Here is a 20,726-nt window from a genome sequence, read left to right as displayed (position 1 = left end):
GAGAAAGGAAATGAGGTAGAAACAGGGCATATCTGAGGCCTAGCATAGTTTGAAGGATGTGAGAGAATCTCTCCAGGAAGGGAAAACTCACAGTCCCAATCCTGCCATCCGGTCACTCTGATCTCCAGATCTTCCCTCCTGACTAAAACACTAGAGGTTCGGAGTTCTTAAGTGCAGCAGTATTTCCTTCCAGTAGTTTCCACAAACTCTCAGCAACAGAGGAACAAAACTACCTTTTTAAAAATTAATTAATTTTTAAAGGTTTTATTTATTTATTTGACAGAGACAAAGACAGCCAGCGAGAGAGGGAACACAAGCAGGGGGAGTGGGAGAGGAAGAAGCAGGCTCATAGTGGAAGAGCCTGATGTGGGGCTCGATCCCAGGACCCTGGGATCACACCCTGAGCCGAAGGCAGACGCTTAACGACTAGCCACCCAGGCGCCCCCAAAACTACTTTTTAAAGAGAATTAGTATAGTCACTATACTAAATGTTACACTTAGATGGATAAGAATTCTAAAACTGGTCTCAGCAGAGTCTGTTTTTACTGACCGTAAATAGACTAAATGATTTTTTTTCCTACTTTTCTTATTTTTTTGGATTTATTTTTTTTTTAAAGTAAGCTCTAGGTCCAATGTGGGGCTCAATCTTCTGACCTTGAGATTAAGAGTCACTGGCTCCATGGACCGAGCCAGCCAGGTGCCTCTAATGATTGGTTTCTTAATTGCCTCACAGGAGAAGCTAATGACCCAATCAATAATAGATCTTTAAATGTAAAGATGCTTCTAAAACGTAAAGAAATACTGTCAGCAGCATGATGTTGAAATCTAGGCCATGTCTGGATGTCATCACAAAGATTTGAGAAATTCCATTAATTGACCGATTAATCTACATAAAACAAGTGACATTTCCAATTTTCATTTGATTAAAAAAACTTGGGGGGGTGGGGGTGGGGTGAAAGTGACTACTCAACTAACCTTTCCTCTGAGTGCTATAGACCCAGCTATATAATCATGGGCCAAAAACAGCATATTTTTTTCAGATTCATTGACTTAGAGCGTAAAGGAACATTTCCTAGAAATACATGTTCACAATATATCAGGTATATGTGATAAGCTAATTTTTAACCTAATAATTGTCTGAGCAGTTAGAAATTCAAAAACACGTCAAAACCCACTTATCCTGGTTCAGTGATTTTCAAATGTTAGTAAGTGATGAAATCTTACACAGAGAGCTTGTGAAAATAGATTGCTGGGCCCTGAGTAGATCGGGCCTGAGACTCTGCTGCTGGTGCTCTGGTCCGGGGACCAAACATTAACCACTCATTAATCTATACCTGTTCTGAAACTTCAACAAACAAAAATCACAGCCACGCCTATATATTTTGAAATGTGTTTCTACCTAAAATTATACAATCAGTTAAGATTTCTTTAGAATAACAATTATTTCTAAGTGACAGAAATCAAACAAAATAACTTTTCTGTTCTTCTAAAATTTGGTCACAGTGCCCCCAAGTGGATGAAAAAATTACTAACAACAAAGGAAAATGGACCGGTTCTCACTGGGAAGTTCATGTAAATTTATCTTTGTATTTGCCAGAATGTCTGCCCTGGTGCTTCGCCCAGCATACCCTCAGTACGGGTCAGCTGCATAAATACTTGCGCATATTTCAGTAAGCCCTACCACTCTTGCCCTCTGTGTTTTCCTTACACAACACTCACGTTGGGCCAAGTCATCCCCAAAACTCCTCGAGCTCTTTAATTTTATGTTGGTATGATGTAATCACAAATTCTATTTAGAAGAAAGTAGGATATCAAGAAATGACTAACAGGAAAACTAACTTTATTCTATGGTCTCCATTCTCACCATGACACATTTCCTCAAAGTTGTGATAATAATTTAGGGTTTAGGGAAAAAAGTGATTTGTACTTAATTGAATATAATGCAACAGTTAAGCATTAGTGGTGAAATGGGCTGCGGGCACACACCTGCCTCCCCCAGCGCGGGCACAAGTCTGTGCCAGATCCTAGAGGAAGCCTCTGGAAGAAACTAAACTTTTCTTCCTAGGTGTGATAATACCTTCACATACACTCCATAGATATTTGGGGATATAGTATTCTGTAATTCATTTAAAAATGTCTAAGCTTCTACTTATTTTTTTTTCTTTTTTTACTTCAATGAACATATATGGAATCACTAAACTGGGGGGCCTGAGCTGCAAAAGGAAACTGCTGATATGCCAAAATTATTTAAAACAGAAAACACTGGCAAAGAGGACTGGCGCTTAAAGGCTTGATACTGACTAAATCTTTTTAATAATGTTCTTAGGCTCATGTATCTCTCTGCCTATCTCCCTCTCACCTATCACCCACACACACACACACCCCCATCTCTCTCTCTCTCTCTCTCTTTTTTTTTTAAAGATTTATTTGAGAGGGAGAAAGAGGAAGAGCACAAGCAGGGCGAGCAGCAGAGAGAGAGGGAGAAACTCCCCGCTGAGCAGGGAGCCCGATGCAGGACTTGATCGCAGGACCCTGGGATCATGACCTGAGCTGAAGGCAGGCGCTTCACCGACTGAGCCACCCAGGTGCCCCCCTTCTTCACTTTTTATCATTCTCTTAATTTCAGAAAAGAACCTTCTATTTTAACTGTATACCCAGGGAGGGTCTACAAATTTTGTCACCACTCAAACCAACAAACTCGTTCTACATAATGGAAGAACGGAAATCAAAGGGCAGAAATATGGGTTTCGGTAGCACCACATAGTGACACTGGCAAATGCTGTAAGGGGACTAATGAATACATTTACCTCTGCATTTCCCGTAACTTCCTTAAGCACACATGGAATATGTATCTCATACAAAATCCCAGAAAGTCTCATGTTATTTCATGCCAATTAACAAATTGCCAACACGTCATGCTAATAAAAAAAGCAATTGACCTAAGTAGAAGGGCTAATTAAATGGAGTAAGATAATTAAACGATTCTCAATATGTAATCAAAAATTATGGCTGGAAGTGTTTCACAATGTTGTCTTTTTGTTTTCAAGTGTCTGCCTATCGGCAAAATTCTAATCAGTGTATCCTTATGCATAAAAGACAGATCCAGTGCAGATGTTAATTTGTTGCATGATAGAAATCAGGTGTTCAATTACAAATAATGGGGTGTATGAGAGAACGTCCAAGATTTCCATTTAGCTGAACACACGCGTCTCAACCAGCAAATGATTGCAAAGCATTCTTATTGGAATTAGCTACTAACGTGCACCCGAGGCACACCACATTCAACTCCTTTATTATCCTCATTATATAATATTCACATCTCCAGCCCCGTGTATTACCTAATTTGCCACTGATTTAGGAGTTTGAATATCTAGTGCTCTAAATTCTATTTATTGAACTGTTTTAAAGGGATGATTTTGATTTTTATTTAAACTCCAAAGCATTTACTATGAGGACTTTTATTACCTTTAAAATTTTACATTTAAACAATCTAAACCATTTGCTTTTGTAAATTCCTAGAACTAGGAATACTCTGAGCTTTTAACATGCAAAGCCTATTTCCACAAAGACCTCCCAACATTATTTTAGCAAAATAACTACACAGAGGGGCTCAAGTATATTCACTTGGCTAAAAGAGGTTAAGCAGATGTGCTTTTTATATTTATGACCAAGACACAGACTTAAAACATACTTATGAATTAAGATATTCATCACTCCAAGTCTATGGGTGGACGCAATTCTGAGAGGATGAATAAATATTAGACCGATGTTGGATTACGTCCTAAATCAAGACCTTAGTATGAAGGATTTTCCAATTAGTTATTCAGTAACCAATAGGGCCACGTCTCTAAAACCTTAATGTCAGATAACCACAACAGAGACAATGGAAAAGGTCATTGGTTAGATGCCAGAGTAAGAGCAGTGTCCATCAATGAGGAATTCATTATTTTAAGAGAACATATGAAGAAACTTCCAAAATATTTTAAAATTCCTTTCATTCTCTTATCTCAATGAAATCAATGAAAAAATATGTAACTCCTTAAAGTCCCTTACTCATTAAAAAATGAGTGCTATTTGAGTTTGCAGCAACCAGCAAAGCCTTAAAAATTTTTCAAAGAATAGAGAGAGATAATTTCCATAAACCAAGAGATGCAAAATGGTGACTTTATGGGACAGATCTGGCCTGCAGATGTGCTTTGAAAGCACAGCATTAAAAATATACAGTTTGCAGTGCTTTTCATGTTCTCTTGATTCCCATAATCTGGACTATTCCACTCTTCATGACCTTATTCTTAATGACTTCATGCATTTATTTGATTTGCCTGGCCTTTGGCAGCGTTTGACTTTTTTTGTGAACTCCTAGTGTAATCACTTCAGAAAAGTATTGTGTGTTATTAAGCAGCGTTGTCTAGTGGTTTAGGGAACAACCCCTGGAAGCAGACAAATGGGTTTAAACCATGGCCACTTAGTAGTTATAGGACTTGAATCAAATTCCTTGACTTCCTTTGCCTCAGTAATCTCTCTGTAAATTGAAATAATAGTGACATCAATATCGTATAAATGATATCTAGAAATACATCATATAAATTATATCATATATAACCTCACATCAAGTTGTAAGAACTAAATATGATTATATATAAAGGGACTAGCTCCTTTAAATATATTTAAAGCAATTACTTTGTTTTATTTTGATGTCACAGGTATAAGAAATCATATGCTTCACCATCTTGCTAATTAGTAGCGTAACAGATGTGTACTCTAAAAGGGTAATATTCTACCAGACAATGGCTACGTGTCCTATTTAAACTACTGCTTGCTGCTGTCAAGGACTCTTTCCAGTATGCTCACGTGATTTATACAGAAAGGGCACAAGTTATTATTTATATTGACCATATATTCCTTTAAGAACTTATGAAGAATATCACTGCATTACTGATGAAGACACATGTATTTGAAACTTTGACAAGAAGTCCATGGCAAATAGACCTTGTTTTCAAGGATAATGGTAAGATTGCAGATTGATGGGATGTAATATTGAATCTAACATCACCAAAAGTGACTCACATGTTTTTTTTGGAGACTTCTAGAACTTTTCAAAGAATTTCACTGTAAGTCTTACTCTTACTTTTCCAACCACACTAGAGGATGAGGGGATAAAAAGACCTTAGAAGAAACCCTAGACTACCTCTCACTATTGGAGAAAGGGAGAAAATCTGCGACAGGGCAAGGATCCTCATAGAAATGTTTGTAATTGGGTTTCTCCAAACCCAGATTTTATAATATAATCTCCATAGAATAAGGCAGAAGACACACAATATTAGACAACACTTAAATATTTTCCAAAACTAAAGAAAACACTGACAACAGAATTATGAAACCATGTCTCATCAAAAAGAGAATGTCAATAAGAAAACGAATTATCAAATTCTGGCATTTAAAAGAATGGATATTAAAAATTCACTAAAAGGACTCAATGGTAGACTGGAGCTGGCAAAAGAAGCCATGCGTATGAAAAAAGGCAACTGAGGTTATCCAGTCTGAGGAAAAGAAATAAAGGAGGAGGGGAAGAAAAAGGAGCAATGATTGGCTCAGGGATCGCTGGGATTCCATGTATGCAGCACCACCAACATACACAAAATGGAAGTCTCAGGAGAAAAGGCAGAAAAAATATTTGAAAATGTAATGGCCAAAAACTTCCCAAATTTGATGAGAAGCGTTTTTTTGTTTGTTTTTAAAGATTTTATTTATTTGAGAGACAGCGAGAGAGAACGAAAGAGCATGAGCAGTGCGGAGGGGCAGAGGGAGAAGCAGACTCCCCACTGAGCAGGAAGCCAGAAACGGGGCTCAGTCCTAGGACCCTAGGATCATGACCTGAGCTGAAGGCAGACACTTAAACCACTAAGCCACCCAGGTGCCCTGAGAAATATTAGTTTTTACATCAAAGAAGTGCGATGAACTCCAAGGAGAATACAATCGAAGAGATCTGACAGAGTCACTATTCCAAAAAAACTTGTGGCCTAAAAATGAAAACTCATGGCATAAATACTTAATATTTTACACCTGTGAAAAATTTTGACTGGGTCTGAAAGAAGAGGATTCTAACATGTGTTCTAGCTACGTTGCATCAAAAATTAGTATCTACGGGAATTTTAAAACAAGAAAATATTTCCTTTCTTGCTTCCACTCCACTGTTAGATATACATCATTTCTGAAGCAGACTGAAGGTTAAACTCATTCGGTATCTATGTGTGAATGCTGTGAATCATCATCAGTTTATAGATAAGGAATTTGGTGATCTCTGTACTTTGCCACTGCTGAGAATATTTATATTTAAAATAACGAATAAAACATTGTGTTCTGTAAATATAAGGATGATTTAACATCAGAAAACCCACCAATGTAAATCACCATACTGATGGTTAAAGGAGAATTAAGGTACTACTAATTTGATATGAGAAAGCAATTGCATTTGATAAAGTTTAACCATTTTTGGTTTAAGAAATTTAGCAAAGCTGCATACCAAGAATATAAAGCAAATATTCTTAATAAAAAAAATCTTAGATACTGTGATGGTCGATTTTATGGGTCAACTTGACTGAGCCACAGGGTGCCCACATATCTGGTCAAACATTATTTTGGGTGTTCCTGTGAGGATGCTTTTTGGATGAAATTAACATTTAAATTGGTAGACCAAGTAGACTGCTCTCTCTAAAGTGGGTGGACCTCATCTTGGTTGAAGGTCTGAAGGGAACAAAAACCTGACCTTCCCTCCAGTAAGAGAATTCGCCTGACAGTCTGAACTAAAACATCAAGTCCTGCCTGATGGCCTTCAAATTGGGACATTGGCTCTTCCTGGTTCTAGAGTAACTTTGGGCCTTCAGACATTAGCTCTCTAGATTTTGGAATTGCCAAACTTCATGGTTCCATGGGCCAATTCCTTATGATACATCTAATATAAACACACACATTTGTGTATCTTATTGGTTCTGTTTTCTGGACAACCTAATACAGATTTAGTTCTAAGACTGGGAAAACGCAAGTTTGCCTGCTGTCACTTCTAAGTAATATAGCACTAGCGGCCTGGCCCATATTATAAAGGAAAGGACATAATTAAGAGGAAAAAAACCCTATTACTTGCAGATGACAGAATAAGAGAATTGATCAAGTTAGCTTACTACAAACCAGGCCTTCTTTTATATCACAAAAGCAGAAGTGGAGGTGGATTTCCCATGAGGTGGGAAAACTGGCTTGTTGAGAAAAAGTTGGAGGCCTTTCTCATGCCATATTCCAAAGGAAGCTCTATACGGATTAAAGACCTAAAAATAAAACATAAATGTATAAGCCTAAAAGAAGAAAATGGAGATTATTTCTGTTTAGAGATGGAGGACACTTTTAACAGAACTCCAAAAGCACAAGTACATGGGAGGAAGACTGATGGATTTGACTACTAAGCATTTCTGTTCAAGAAGGTTATCCAGCAGGTTATAGATCAAGAGGATGTTGGTAATAGTTAAAACCAACAAAAGATTATCTAGGACCTCTCTGCTAACAGAGTAGACAAATATGGCTATTTTTATTTATTTAATTTTTTTAAACCTAGGCTCCACGCTAGGCTTGAACTCAGGACCCTGAGATCAAGACCTGAGCTGAAATCAAGAGTGGGATGCTTAACTGACTAAGCCACCGAGGCACCCTGTTATTTACATTTAAATTAACAAAAATTAAGTAGAATAAAAATGCTGGCTCCTCAGTTATGCTAGCCACATTTTAAGTGCTCAAAAGTCATGCGCAGTCCCCACACGGTGATAAATCCTGAAACAAAATAATGAAAAAATATCAATACCCCAAGAAGCTAAAAGAAATTGAGGAATTCAACTTAGCATCACAGCAGTTTAACCTACTGGACGGTCCAGGTACATATTTCCATCGCTGAAGTTCTACTGGACAATGTTGATATAGAGAAAGGACATTTGCAAAACAATGAAAAGAATTTAAAACAAAAAAGTGAATTGGCAGGGAAGAACGAACACATGAATCACAAAAACAGCAGCCTAACTAGTGGAAATGCATAGGGATAGATTTTCAGGCTGATGAAACATAATAAAACATTATTTCCCACTCATCAGAAAAAGCAAAAATTAGAAACGTACATGTACTAATTTGGGGTAATGATACAGGGAAGTAGGACTGTAAATAGGAACAGATAATCTGGAAAGCAATCCCGGAATACTTAATGAAATTAAGTACCTGTATTCTCTGCTACATGGCGGAGAAATTCTTACATAGGCCTACAAGTGGACACAAAGGGAGACAATTGAGAGCATTATTTATTATGATGGACTGGAGACAATTCAGGTGTTCATCGTTGGAGGACTGCATAGATAAAATGTGATAAATACCATGGAATGTTATATAGTAAGAAGGAATGACCTAGAATATATGTAACAATGTACATAAGTCTTAACTACTTAATCTCAAACTTAAATACTTCAGTCCCGAATTTTAAAAGTCCACTAAATCATGACTACATTTATAAGTTGCCATGTCGTGCTAACAGACCTTGTAATTCATACATTATAATGTAACTGTGTTGACATCATTATTCATTAAAGGTTTTTCCCAAATTGTGATAAATGCCAAAACAAAATATCAATATCCCTGAAATCTGAAAGGAATTTAGGAATTCAACTAAGTGTTACAGCAATTTAAAAACCATACTAAGTTTTACGATTTTATGAACTCCATTCGTTCAAGTTCAATAATCCAATAAAAATTAAATTGTACCAAATTAAAGAAACATTAAAAATTTTATGATTGTTAACCTTTCTTAACCATAGATCACTTTAACAAAGTCTGTTGTGGGTATGCTGTTGAATTTGGAACTAAATTTATATCTCAGCTCCTACAAATATTCAAACTAATTATTTCAGAATGAATGTAGAATGACACTTTAATTAGTAATGCGTCTCCTGGCAATTAAGATTCTCTTACTTGTCTCAGCAATTAAAATGGCAAGGCATATTATTAAGGTCCCATGATTCTTCATACCTCTTCCTGACAATTACTATGAGAAACATTAGAGGGATGATCACAGCTATAATCCATTCACTGAATATTTGGTAGCGGGATAAACACTTTCTCCTCCCTGCTTAGTAATTTTTCATTTCATGCATATTACCTATCAATCATTAATGCAATTTGTACTCTGTATCACAAAGTTCAATTTTTCATTTTATATAATTTATTACAACCAACTGATTTTGTAGAAATGCAAATTGCAGGAATAATTTTAATTAAGAAATAATTTTTAACCCATTTATTCATGATATGACTTTAATGGTCAGAACATTAATGTATGTGGTTGATGGTAGCAAAAATATCACTGTGAAAATGAGACCTCTAAAACTACTATAAATCAAATATTTTAATATAATGAAGATATATGCACAAAATTGTTAATACTGCTGATAGGATCAGAGAATACAGAAGGACTTTCACTTTAAACTTTTAAACACCTCAATTTTTAAAAGTATGAGGTAGACTTCTATGTCCTTTTTGATGATTCCCTTATAACTCATTTTTATAATGCCCATTACTACTATGATATGAAAACATCTCAAAGTTACACAGAATATATAATTCTATACAATAAAATTAAAACATGGCACCTAACATTTTCATTCTCTCAGATCTCCTTAGTAAGTCTAATGTGAACAATATAGTTGTCTGTAATTAAGTGCAAGTTTTGGAAACAGTAAACAGATCTTATCAGAAGTCCACAATTGTGTCTTACTTAAGGCCAAGGCAAAGACTAAACTTACGGGAAACTTGTCTTCCTTTGAATAAAAAGGTGTATTTGTGTCCAAAGCTAAAAGTGGTATGGCGAAGCATAATAAGCTTATCTGCAGTGTTTGCAACCTGAAACATTACCTTCTTATGCTCTTGTAGCTATCTTACTCATTTTACAGTTTTACTCATTTCAGGTCCATCCTTTTTTTTTTTTTTTTTAAAGATTTTATTTATTTATTTGAGAGAGAGAGAGCGCGCGAGCGCATGAGCGCGGGAAGGGTCAGAGGGTGAAGCAGATTCCCTGCTGAGCAGGGAGCCCGATGTGGGACTCGATCCTGAGACTCCAGCATCATGACCTGAGCCGAAGGCAGTCGCTTAACCAACTGAGCCACCCAGGCACCCCTCAGGTCCATTCCTTAATCATTGTTTAAACTGAGGTATAAAGGACATACAACATCGGTTTCAGGTGTGCAGTATAATGATTTGATACTTGTATAATTTGCAAAATGATCACAGGAAGTCTAGTTAACATCCATCACCTCACAGTTATGCTTCTTTTTTTTCTTGTGATGAGAACTTGTAAGATCTACTCCCTTAGCAACTTTCAAATATGCAATACAGTATTATTAACTACAGTCGCCATGTTGCACGTTACATTCGCATGACTTATTTTATAACTAGAAGTTTGTACTTTTTGACTCCCTTGACCCAAGTTTTCTGCCTTGGTCATCACAGCCTACATCAGCCTAGAAATCTGGATGATCAGGTTTGATCAGCTTTCCTCCTATAGCTTTTTACATTTCATGAGAGGAGTTGAGCCCTCTCATCCTTCTTAAATATGTGCCATATTTGTTTCATGTAATGTTCATAAAAACACAATTTGCACAATCACTACCTACTGGGACAATATTTTTCAGTAAACAGATATTGTTCTCAAATAATCATATTCTTGTTCTTTCACTGACCAGAGTGACCAATGAGAATTATACTCAACTGACCTGAGCAACACTTCTGTGTGTATGTTAAATACCCACCAAGAGTAAAAAAACAAAGACTGTCTATTTTTTAAAACTGTTTTTGAATTCTGGTATAAGGGCTTTTGGAAACAGCTTCAAAACCACTAATCAAAATAGATTCTGTGAACTACTTATTTCTGATATCTTTTCAACTGGGATGTCAAAATCATGGAAGAAGCAATCCCCTGTTAGACCATTACATTCTCTCTATACGATTATGTTCTATTTTGCCAGCTTGTTCTCCGTTTCTCTTCATTTTCTAAGCTTCTGCTATTAGGTTAACAGCTGTTCTATTTCAGTGGGGAAAGAAAAAAGCTCTATTGTACCTAATGTATTTCTCCTGCTGATTAATGTTAAGTATCACTACTTTTTTTTTTTTTTTTTTAAGTAAACTCCATCTCCAACACGGAGCTTGAACCCATGACACTGAGTACAAGAGGCGCATGCTCTGCTGACTGAGCCAGCCAGGCAGCCAAACATCACATTCTTAGAGCAAATCTTACCATCCATTCTTTCTCTCAAAGAGTCTCACATGGTTATCAATACATGCTGTTGAATGACTCATTTGATAAAACCACACCTGTATTAACAGCCTGGTCAAACAGTGGTGACTAATATGCTCCAGTCTACAAGGAGCTAATCATAACTGGACAGAGTATGAATGGTTATTATAATTCTATAATAGAGAATGTTCAGGGTATCTATGAATGCAGATTCAGGATACCTAAGTCAGCCTGAAGTGGAAACATGAGAAGTATCAAGTAATTTTTATACTGCCTCTTAATTTTAAAGTACATAAAAAGCAACTAATTGTCATTATTTAATTTGTATCCACTATGTTCTGAAGCCTATGCGCAAAGTAACAAAGTGAAAGTCAGGATCCCTTCCCTGCCTTCAGAAGATAATATAGCTATGCATAGAAAATAAAGTTTATGAGGGGCGCCTGGGTGGCACAGCGGTTAAGCGTCTGCCTTCGGCTCAGGGCGTGATCCCGGTGTTATGGGATCGAGCCCCACATCAGGCTCCTCTGCTGTGAGCCTGCTTCCTCCTCTCCCACTCCCCCTGCTTGTGTTCCCTCTCTCGCTGGCTATCTCTGTCAAATAAATAAATAAAATCTTAAAAAAAAAATAAAGTTTATGAAAATCTAGCAAAAGAAGGTAGTAAGTGGTAAAAAGCAAAGATGATAAAAGAATCTTACAAGTGGAAGCAATGTATATTGCTATAACTGTTGCTAAAGCTTGAAAAAGGGCAGCATTATCTTAGATAACGTTTACATTGTCATCAGTTCAGCAATTTTACTCTTAGGTACACTCTCAAGAGAAACAGCATATATCCTCCCGGAGAGCAACACAAGACACTTCTGTTAGCACTGTCTCAAGTAGCCAGAATCTGGAAATCACTGAACTGCCCATTTTGATAAAATGGTCAAATTATCACATAGTTATAGAAAGGCATATCATACAGGAAAGATTACATACATAATTACATGTACAGACAACTACAGCCTGGGCCAAGGATTAGGACGAATCCAATTCTGTGGATCTGATGTGTACAAGGAAAAAAGTCAACAGGCTTCAGTAGCAAGACAAGAGTGCACAGTATCAGCCTTGCTGTGTAACCTATCACCCTAAAACTTAGTACCTTAAAACATCAATCATTTATTATTTCTCATAAACCTATTTTTCACTGAGAACTACTACTGATCCAATCAGGGCTCTGCATGACCCACTCATCCATCTATGGGTCAGCGCTAAATTGGCCAGCTGGCTTTGTTCATTTCGTTGGGGCTCACTCATGTCTCAGACCTTGGCCAAAACAACTGGGCTTCTTCATTTCTGCTCTTGTAGTGATCTAGCCCATACGTATCCTCATGCTAAGGCAGAGAACAAGAGAGGAAGTGAAAATGTATGAGTGCTCTTTCAAGCCTCTGCTTGTGCCAAGTTTGCTATTGTTCCAGGGGCCAGAGCAAGTCCCATGGCTGGGCCCCACATTGGAAGGAACATATAGGGTAGAAGTTGTAGTTTAGGGAGTCCATTTATTGGACAATCAACCTACCAAGTATACAAAGAAGGAATTTTCTAAATAAGCATATCTCTTCCTTCAATGTCGCAAAGGGCGTTCTGGCTAAGAATTTTACATAATGTTCTAGGCAGACAGAAGGAAGGGAAGCCCACTCTTCCGGTACAGGACAACCCATGACAAGATGACCAGTTCCCTCAAAACCACGGGTGTGGGGACAAAGTAACTTGGCAGTAGTGAACATTCTGCTCCTGAAGATTAGAGAGAAAACAAATTACTCTTCTTGGCACACCTGTACTAGTGCGAGAACACATGTAACCTAGTACTAGACCGGTACTAGGTTAAGTGAGAGCGGAAGAAATAGGGTTGAGTTAGTAAAAGCATGGTCAGGTATATGAACAGACTGATTTTACTGAAGGCAGGGGTTTGTGTTGAGTACCTTAAGGAGAAAAGGCTGGAAACGATTAGATGGGGCCAGATATTTTTGACGAATTAGAATGGCAGGCTAAAGAATGTGCATCTAATCCTATTAGCAACAGGAAGCACTAGAAATTTTCTGGTAGAAATAGAAATAGTATTCTGAAATTCCTGAACAGTCTGGAAGACAGGTGAACACAGGCAGATCAGTACAAAAGTTGTTGAAACAGGTTTTTTGGGGGGGCGGAGCGGGCAGGGTAGAGACTGAATTAGGGTTGGGAGAAGAAATGGAAGGGGATTTGTCTGTAGGAAAGATAGGGATTAACTACTATGAGCGAAGAGAAAGTGGTTAAAGACAAACCTGAAGAATTTACTGGCAAAAACGTTACCAATCTCACCAAGGTGGAAATAGTGGATATTCAAAAATTTTTTTAAAGTTTTATTTATTTATTTGACAGAGGGAGACAGCCAGCGAGAGAGGGAACACAAGCAGGGGGAGTGGGAGAGGAAGAAGCAGGCTCCTAGCAGAGAAGCCTGATGTGGGGCTCGATCCCAGAATGCTGGGATCACGCCCTGAGCCAAAGGCAGACGCTTAAGGACTGCGCCACCCAGGCGCCCCTGGATATTCAAATTTTCTGACTGATATTTGGTCTACTGCTATATTCCTCTAGCCCACATTCAAATTTTAAAAAATTTTCAGAAGTACTGATATATGAAATAAGCAAAGGCACTAAAATATATACTCATATCTTTATAAAGGCAACACACTGATTTTTTAAGTCACGAAAGTAAAATTTTCTTCTGATGTGGATATTAATGTACTATCCTCAAGGATATGAAGGATCCCAGGATGAGTGATTAGACATTTTAATACTTACAAACTCTGTGCTCGCTCTGTTCATGTCATCAACACTGGTATTGTTAAAGTTGTGATGATTCTTTTTACAATCAGAACATCCATCCATCCATCGAGCTGAAACAAATTCATTTGCTATCCTCCCCATTATCAACTTAATGATTTTTAGGCATTTCAAATACAGTCTCGATGTGGAACCATGGCTGCGATGTGATTTGATGTCCCATTACCAATGCCCCACTTTGCTAAACTCTAGCTATGGTCATAAAGAGAGGATTAGCAAGTACTCCTTAGGACTGGATGTTCTTTGTGAAACGGACGTCAGGACTAAATACACTAGTAGAGGAGTTGGGACTACTTTTGAAGAGATTTCTTTTAATTGTTTCTGTATTTTCAGGGGCTGTTCTACCCATCACTACTTTCCACTAACCCACTTTCTTCCCTTTGGATCTGTCATTACCACCCCCCCTCCCGACCCCAAACCTGCTTTGCTCTTTGTCAGGGTCTTCCAAAGGAGGCCAGCTTTGCAGCAATATATGTTGACCAAGTTTTTCTGCTGCTATTGTGTTTCACTACCGCCAGGCTTCATCCTGTTTTCTAGTCCACGGACTCTTCAGGCTCCTGAATTTCTTCCTGCTTTGGATCCACACTGGGCTCTGACCCCTTTACAGTCTTTACACAAGCTGACAGGAGTCAGACGGTCTTTGCTTGCTCCCTCCTCCCTGCCACTCCCTTCCCTCTGACAGATCCCTGACCTTCCTGTCTCTCGTGATCAAGGCACTGACTTTGTTCTCGTCAGTTGTTGGGGAGAATATTTTCATGAAGTTTTTTTGGAGCCCATGTAAATGGAGTAAAAGTGTTTATGAAACAAAATCGACAGAATAAATTCTGAAATAAATATGACTTTCAAATCAGGAGTTATTGTAGGAGAAAAAAAGCCAAAAGACTTTTATTGATTCCACAAAGATAGTATAAACAAAGCTCAAATCTAGTTTTCTTTTTTGCCTTTAATAAGTGTGGTTATATATCATTCTCGTATATGAAAACTGTCCTACAGTTTCACCACATATCACAGAAATGGTCTAAATATAAAATGTTGGCAGGTAATAGATATTACAAATCTACTTTCTCCATCATAGTTAGGCAAAAAGCTATTGAAGGAAGCCTCACAGTAGAGAACAAGGACTTTGAATTTCAAGTTTTTTGGACAATAATTTTTTTTCATTAAGTCTTTAGATTTCTAGTCCTATAGAAGTCTTTGGACTAATAAAAACTGTAATTCCTCTGGAGAAAGACTTTGAAGCATATTCCAACAAACTTACAGTGGTACTAATTAGATAATACCATAATTTGAAGTTTATATCCAATCAATTCAACACTTTTCTTGAATAAAAAAGAACTGCGAACATAAATTCTACATTCTGTTCTTTCTTTGGAAAAGAAAACATTCACTCTAGTATTTATTTAGCGTGTACTAATCAGTAGGCAGTTTTCTAAAAAACCAACTAGGTATAAAAGTAGCAGGAAGACAATGAAAAATTTCCTCTGGAAATTAGATTTGGTTGGGGGGGGGGCTAGTCAACAGCAAATCACCCAAATTGAGATAACACAGTGATGAGACAAACAACAGCCAGTAAATATATCAGGTAATGAGAAGAGCTTAAAGAATGAAGCCTGTTAGGAGAGAAAGCTGGCAGCGAGGAGGAGAGAAAGCTGGCAATGAGGAGGAGAGAAAGCTAGCAGCGAGGAGGAGAGAGGGGCACTATTCTGAGGGTGGTGAGGACGGGCACCTGTGCACCACACGTGTGTCAGAGAACCGACAAATGTTGGGGGCAGAGGTGGGGGAAGTTTCGGTGTCCACTAACTGGGAAGGCGCTGTACCAGGAACCAGCTGAGAACATTCAAGCAACATCTTCAGAAGCCCCATTGCAAGGATGCCAACCTCTCCCAGCGATTATTTTCATAAAAATCAGCATATTAGAGTAATTATTCAACTACATGAATGTCTTGGATGCTATGGTAAACTATAAAATACAAGTTTCTGAATCACTAAGTATTGAATCAACTTTTCAATCCTTCTTTAAATGAAACGTGCAAAACCACTTTAAAACACAAATTAAAACTTACTTGGTATATAAAAATTATTGAGATCAACAACTTATTGAAAAGAGGACAGATTTTAATACCGCAACTAGGAAAACCTGACAGACTGCTTAGAGCTATAGAGGATCCGAGCTCGTCTAATGATTTACACAAGAATATTAAAACTGAAATTAGCCACTGCCCTAAAAACATAGAAGACACCCCTAGTTATTTAAAATAACAGGCTTTGAAAGCTTTTGCCATTTAAAAAATAAATTTAGAACTTTTCCCTTTATTGTAGCCCAGCGTATAGCTTACTCTTCCCGCTTGCTATGCAATAATCTCCAGGTGGTTTTTTGTTTTTTTGTGTGTGTGTGTGTGTGTGTGTGTGTGGTTTTTTTTAGAGCTTGAGCCTGCTGAGCACTCTTATATACTATTTTCCATTTTTCTCCCTTTGGACATAGAGAAGGCAAAATAAAGTTAGCAGCAAAAAATACACACATGAACTACCACCACCACCACCACCTGCACCCATAACAGCTGTCAGATAAAAACACATTAAAGCCTAACAATTAAAGCAGAGGGCCCTAATGGGGGACATAATTTTTGTACTCTGAAGAAATTAGGATTTGCGCACCATTTTCCCATCTGTCTTTGAGCATTTTCTTCCAAATAAAATCTAACAATGTGATTAAAACTAGGTTTTATTACAGCTCATGGGACTATAATTTTTTTAAAAATGTTTACTCTGCTGATGACTGTTACTAGCTGATTGGGCCCCTCTCGGGTCACAGGCACTGTGCTGCATGCTTTAGGAGGACATCTCGTTTCTTGCTCAGGACAATTCAACTTTATAGTGGAGAAAAGTGAGGCTATGAGAAGTTAAGGAACTTGACCAAGCTTGCCTAAAAGTGACAGGGCTCAAGTATGAACCCACGTCTAACTCCAAAGCCTGTGTTCCTAACCACTCTGTACCCCTGCCTCCTATTTATGGAGATGTTCTTAAAGAGAATGATGTGGCTTGCAAATCATTTACCTGTTTCCATCCTATCCCAAGAATATGAACTATTTCTATTTTACTTTTCCTAGGACATCAAATTTTAGGTTTAAAATAAAATTGAAAGAAATTTCAGATCTGGGAGAAATCTTAAAAAAAAATTTTAGTGAGCTCAATATGCTGTTTTAAAGATGAAGAAACTAAGGAGTCACGTGTCCCCAACCCAGGGCAACCTGCAGGCAGAGCTGGCTAGAGCCGAGGTCGCCCAGTCTAGGTCCCCTCTATTGTTCGGGAGCGGTCCTCATAGGTGCCTGAGAAGAAGCAAAAGAAAGTTGTCAGAGGTGGGGGGTGAGATGGAAATAGTGCTTTTCCTTTATTCAGTTAATTGTTAATGGGGTTTCTAACACAGCTAGTTAAATCACAGCGCAACAGGCTTGTTTAAATTCCTAGAAAGACTTTATTAGAATCACATGGAGGTTTGCTGCTCGGAAAGATTCATATTCCCTTTTAAGACCACCTGTAATCTTGGTGGGGGGGGGGGTCTGGGTGGCTCAGTTGTTAAGCGTCTGCCTTCAGCTCAGGTCCTGATCCCAGGGTCTTGGGATCTAGCCGAGCCCCTTGTCGGGCGGGAATCCTCTCCCTCTCCCACTGCCGCTGCTTGTGCTCCCTCTCCCTCCATCAAATAAATAAAATCTTAAAAAAACCCCCAAACATACCACCTTTAATCTTTAGAGCATCCTTTTTGGATAAGGCAGGAAGAAAAGGAGGAGAATAACCTAGAGTCCAACAAATTTCTCATCAGCTCAACTTATTATCAACTTGTCTCACAGCCATAGGAAGCTTAGAAAAGGAGTTCTACTACACATTCATCAACACCACCTGAGACCCAAGGCCCGGAACATTCCATTTCCTGACATGCACTTCCGAGTGGTATTCTTCTAGGCATGATGGTTGCACAATGGGTGAGAAATACTCGAATAGTGAGTAGGCTCGTCTATTATATCCCATAGAAACTAACTTCAAAGACTGGAGGACTGACCCCCCCGCCCCCCCATCAAGATTGAGTGATAGGTCATCTTCAACCCTAGATTTGAACACATTGTAGTTAATGCCTATGTCTCTCTTAGCTAAAAAAATCCTAAGATTTTTTTTTTTTTAAAGGAATGGATTTTGAGAAGAAAAAAACATGGGGCAGACAGGTACAGAACAGAAAATACAAATGTAAGCTGTTTTACTAATTGTTTTATTGCCACAACAAATTTGCACAGAGAATGACCTGTACAAAACACAATAAAGGTTCAAAATTGAGGGGTTCCCTTAGACAACGCTGAAGATTTCAGTCTCTGGTATTTGGAACTTGGGGTGCAGTCCCTGTTCTTGGATGGCTCACTGGGTGTGTGACACCGGCCTTGCTTTTAACCAGATTGAAACAGCAGAATGGCCAGCTGGCCCAGGTAGAAGTAAACAAAGTGTTTGGTTTCATGTGTCACACGACTACCAAAGCTCCTCCCTTTCCAGGATGCAGGGCCAGGTGGGGCTGTACTCACTCCTTAGTATGGTCCACAAGCACCTTCTCTACGTCCTCCTCCTCCGACGCCCAAGCAGCACACTCCACCCAGTCCTGTTCTGTCTCCTCTCACATATCGGCATTTTTGATCATGGCCTTTTGGTCTTTGTTTTGATATTTTAATTATTTAATGTTTATTTTTCTTTCTTTTATTAAGTGTCTCAACTCAAACATATACTTTCTTTAGGGTTTTATCAATAGCCACAACACATTATTACTGTGAGCTAGCCAGCTAGTCCTGTAAGCACGTTGTACACATTAAGATACTACTTCTCCAAATATGAAAAACCCACAGCGGTTACTCAACGGTGAAAAACTGAAAACTTTTCCTCTAAGATCAGGAAGAAGACAGGGATGTCAACTCTCATCACTTTTATTAAACATAATACTGGAAGTCCTAGCCACAGCAGTCAGACAAGAACTAAAAGGCACCCAAATTGGTAAGGAAGAGGTAAAACTGTCACTATTTGCAAGATGATGTAATATTACATAGAGGAAAATCCTAGAGACCCAGCCAAAAAACTGTCAGAATAAACGAATTCAGTAAAGTTGCAAGAGACAAAATATACAGAAATCTGTTGCATTTCTAAACAATAACGAAGTAGCATAAAGAGAAATCAAGAAAACAATCCCACTTACAATTGCATCAAAAATGCCTAAAAATAAACCACCAAGGAAGTGAAACATTGGTACTCTGAAAACTATAATACAATCGTGAAAGAAACTGAGGATGACACAAACTTACGCGAAGATATGCCATGTTCATTAATTAGAATACTGCTGAAATGTCCATGCTACAAAAACTCTCAATGCAATCCCTATCAAAATACCAACAGCATTTTTCAGAGAACTAGAATACTAAAGTTTGTATGAAACCACAATAATCTGATTTTAAAAGAGACCTGAATACACATTTTTCCAAAGAAGGCATACAGAAAAGACATTTTCTAAAGACATGAAAAGATGCTCAACATCACTAATCATCAGGGAAGCACAAATCAAAACCACAGTGAGATATCACTCACACCTGTCAGAATGGTTAGTATCAAAAAGAAGTAAGTGTTGGCGAGGATTTGGAGAAAAAGGAGCCCTCGTGCACTGTTGGTAGGAATGTAAATTGGTGCAGCCACAGTATTGAGGTTCCTCAAAAAATTAACAACAGAAATACCACACAACCCAGTAATTTCAGTACTGGATACTTACCCCCCCAAAATGAAAATACTAATTGGAAAAGATTTAGGTACTCTATGTTCACTGCAGTATTACTTATAATAGCAAGAAATGGAAGCAACTCAAGCATTGGATAAAGAAAATGGTATCTATATACAATAGGATATTATTCATCTATAAAGAACGAGATCTTGCCACTTGAAACAACATGGATGGACCTAGAGGGTATTATGCTGCTAAGTGCAATATATCAGAGAAAGTCAAATACCATATGATTTCACTTACATGTGGAATCTAAAAAAAGAAAAAGAAACAAACAGAAAAAAACCTAGATTCTAAAATAGAGAGAACTTCTGGCTCCCAGAGAAGCAGAGGAGAAGATGAGTGATATAAGGAGGATTAAGGGGTACAAACTTCCAGTTATAAAATAAGTCACAGAGATGAAAAGTAAGGCATTACACGATACCATAACAACATTATATGGGGACAGATGACTACACTTAGGATGAGCACTGAGTATAGAATTCTCAAAGCTACCACGTACACCCAAAACCAATATAATACTGCATGCTAAAAAAAATACTCCTCTGAACAATTCTATGAGGTAGGTTCTACTAACATTGTCATTCTGTAGATGAGAAAACTGAGGCACAGACAGGTTTCCTAACTTTCCCAGGGTCCCACAGCTATTAATTTGGTAGAGCCAGGATGTGAAGGCAGGTGGTTTGGCTCCAGAGCTCATGTTCCTAAGCCATGCTGACCCTTTAAATATCGGATGGACAACAGTCCTTCAAGGCTCACCTTAAGGAA

General features: G+C 38.0%; 1 protein-coding gene and 1 pseudogene across 8 annotated transcripts in view; both read right to left on the bottom strand.

Annotated features, from left to right (window-relative positions):
• The window catches only part of CADPS2 (calcium dependent secretion activator 2), a 513,174-nt gene that overhangs the window by 191,937 nt on the left and 300,511 nt on the right, over positions 1–20,726 (bottom strand). The window lies entirely within an intron of this gene.
• Positions 9,952–18,845, bottom strand: LOC148110353 (dynein light chain 1, cytoplasmic pseudogene; annotated as a pseudogene).

The sequence above is a fragment of the Ursus americanus genome, chromosome 3 (assembly GCF_024610735.1).
Source record: "Ursus americanus isolate L20-20 chromosome 3, mUrsAme1.1.p, whole genome shotgun sequence".
Lineage (NCBI taxonomy): Eukaryota > Metazoa > Chordata > Mammalia > Carnivora > Ursidae > Ursus > Ursus americanus.
This window is presented reverse-complemented; position numbering and strand designations above follow the sequence as displayed.